General features: G+C 40.1%; 1 pseudogene; it reads left to right on the forward strand.

Annotated features, from left to right (window-relative positions):
• The first annotated feature begins 377 nt into the window (after window positions 1-377).
• Window positions 378-1,615, forward strand: LOC105822499 (annotated as a pseudogene).
• The last annotated feature ends 1,516 nt before the right edge of the window (window positions 1,616-3,131 follow it).

Genomic DNA, 3,131 nt, shown 5'->3' on the forward strand with positions numbered 1-3,131 from the left:
TTGCAGGTACCGCATTCCAGCCTCCCGCAACCAGGATTTGCTTTCTGCTTGCCCTGGACTGAGGTTTCCAAGACGGAGTTATCCCAGGAGGAGAAAATCTGTTCTGGGTGAGCCCAGGCGGGCCCGGATATGCGATGGCTGAGGAGCAGGCACCAGGGACCAGACTGAGTTCGAGTTTCAAAGCAAGATACTGGATTCTCCTAGTGGAGAGCTTTGAGAGCTTAACAATGAAAATGGCATAATCTGCATTAACATTTCACAACTTGAACGCATGACAATTAAAGAACACACGGGGACTTGTGGCACATGGAAATGCGTGCACAGAAAAAGGAAATCTGTAATTATTTAAAAGTAGGAAGGCATTCTTCCTGTCCAAAATGGGTACATTCTGCTCAGTTATCAAGTTTGAAAATCTCCAAGAATTAAAGAGACTGTGTCACTGGGGTCCCATCATAGCCCTTGGTGTTATAGCAACATGTTCTACAATGGCCATGATTGACTCTGTGTTCTGGTATTGACCCTTACATACAACTAGAGGAAGTGTGAATTTCATCATGTTGATAAATTGGACTGTCATAATTCTTTATAATTATTTCAATGCAATGTTTGTTGGTTCTGGAGTTGTCCCTCTGGTGTGGAAACCAGAAAATTCTCAGGATACCATGTATCTCCAGTATTGTAAAGTCTGCCAAGCATACAAGGCATCATGTTCTCATCACTGCAGAAAGTGTAACAGATGTGTGATGAAAATGGACCATCGTTGTCCTTGGACCAACAACTGTTGTGGTTCCCAAAATCATGCTTCGTTCACACTGTTTCTCCTTTTAGCACCACTGGGTTGGTGATAAATGCTGCTTTCATTTTAGTTATAACTATGTACACACAGCTTTATAATCAGCTCTCCTTTGGGTGGAACACAGTAAAGATTGATTTGAGTGCAGCCCGGAGAGATCCTGTTCCAATTGTTCAATTTGGATTAGCTGCATTTGCTGCCACCTTGTTTGCCTTGGGATTAGCTTTAGGAACAACCATAGCTGTTGGGATGCTGTTTTTTATCCAGATGAAAATCATTCTCAGAAATAAAATGTCTATTGAATCACGGATTGAAAAGGCTAAAGATTGAATTTAATATTATTAACTAGATGAAGTCTTTGTTTTTCCTTATGATATGGGAAGTTGATGGAGGAACTTTAAACAGGTATTTACATGGTCAGGAGCTCCTGAAGGAGATGGACTGGAGTGGCCCATAAGAGAAGGCTGTCACCAGTACAGCTTAACAATAGAACAGTTGAAGCAAAAAGCAGATAAGAGAGTCAGAAATGTTCACCATAAAGTAATAGATTATAGTGGTGCCTGCTGTCCTTTGAATAAAGGAATCAAAACCTTCTTCACAAGCCTCTACACTGAAGAGCCTCAAATATGGCTACAAAAAGGGGAGTTCATTTTAGACACAAGAGGCTTACAATACTGGTTGTATGGAGACAAAATTCTTGATTATTCCTTTATGGAAGGTGTTTCAAGAATAAGAGGATGGTTTCCTAGAAACTGTGTGGGAAAGAGTCCCTGTGATACTGAAACAGATCAAGCCCCAGAGGGTGAAAAGAAAAATAGATAGCTGCTGTGAAAATCAAATTATTATTTAAGTCTGCTCCATTATTTCAAAATCATACATATTACTAAAGAATTATGTGATGAGCCTACTCCGGTTAAGGTGTTCTTTTCCTCAAAGGTGCCCTAGTGCCACGATTTAAATATTTTTATTACCATTTTGAAGTGGAGAAGCCATTCTGTATATGCCTTTGCATTTGTGCCTCTCTACCACCTCTTCCCCCTAAAAGGAAAAGCATTTCATCCAAGTAAGTTAATTGCATTTTCTCTAGGATTTTTTATGCACTACACTCCGGACCTCACCTGCACATATAGGTCCCCCTCTGTCAGGAGCATCTGCATGTGATACTTTTGCTTTTCCTTCAGTTGATATATCTTATATGATATTCTAGATACTATAGAACTCAATTTGTCAGATTCACTATAAGCTCAAATTTTGTTACCTGTCTTTTAATAATGCAGATTTTGTCAAATCAAATAAAGATCAATGGATGTTCTTTACTAAAAAAAAAAAAGATTTCTTATATACCTACAGTAGTCAAGACAGAGTTATTATTAAGTTTATTAAGACAAATCAAAAGAGGCCAGGTGTGGTGGCTCATGCCTGTAACCCTAGCACTCTGGGAGGCTGAGGTAGAAGGATCGCTTGAGCCCAGGAGTTCGAGACCAGCCTGAGCAAGAGTGAGACCCCATCTCTACAAAAAATAGAAAAATTAGCCAGGTGTTGTGGCATGAGCCTGTAGTGCCATCTACTTGGGAGGCTGAGGCAGGAGGTTCGCTTGAGCCCAAGAGTTTGAGGTTGCAGTGAGCTATGATGACACCACAGTGCCCCAACCTGAATAACAGAACATCTGATGAAGTGGATTCAGAGATGCCCAGTGAGAGGTATCTCCATCAAGCGGCAGGAGGAGAGAGAAAGGAGAGATAATTATGTCCCAGAGGTCTCAGCCCTGGATCAGGAGATCATTGAAGTAGATCCTGACACTAAGGAAATGCTGAAACTTTTGGACTTTGTCTGTCTGTCTAAACTGCAGTTCACTCAGCCTACAGTTGGGATGAATTTCAAAACACCACGTGGAGCCATTTGCATCTTTCTGCTATGCTGTAGTATTTTAATAAGCTGTCTCAAAAAAAGATAAACAAATACATAAATGGAAGAGGATAGAGTCTAGAAGAAGACTTACATGTATACACACAAAGTTGCAAAGCAATTCAGTGGAGAAGGGATAGTCATTATACTTTTTATGTTTAACTTTTCCTGTATTTGTCCAGTGGGAGCCTCTTAAATTTGTTCCTAAGTCATAAACATTTTGTTTTGATGCTTGATGTAACAATTTGATTACTTTCTGATCCAGCAAGATGTTCTTGGCTCCTCCTGTATGATTTCTGCCCCAGACTGGTCTCAGTCATTTCTTCAAAGAGTTTTGAAATCTTTTAGTGGGAAGTGATATTTAGAAACCAATATGTGGGCACCTCAGGAGTTAATTATTTCTTATGGACTTCTTCAGTCAACAGAACTAGGA

This window comes from Propithecus coquereli, unplaced genomic scaffold, assembly GCF_000956105.1.
Source record: "Propithecus coquereli isolate 6110/MARCELLA unplaced genomic scaffold, Pcoq_1.0 Scaffold619, whole genome shotgun sequence".
Lineage (NCBI taxonomy): Eukaryota > Metazoa > Chordata > Mammalia > Primates > Indriidae > Propithecus > Propithecus coquereli.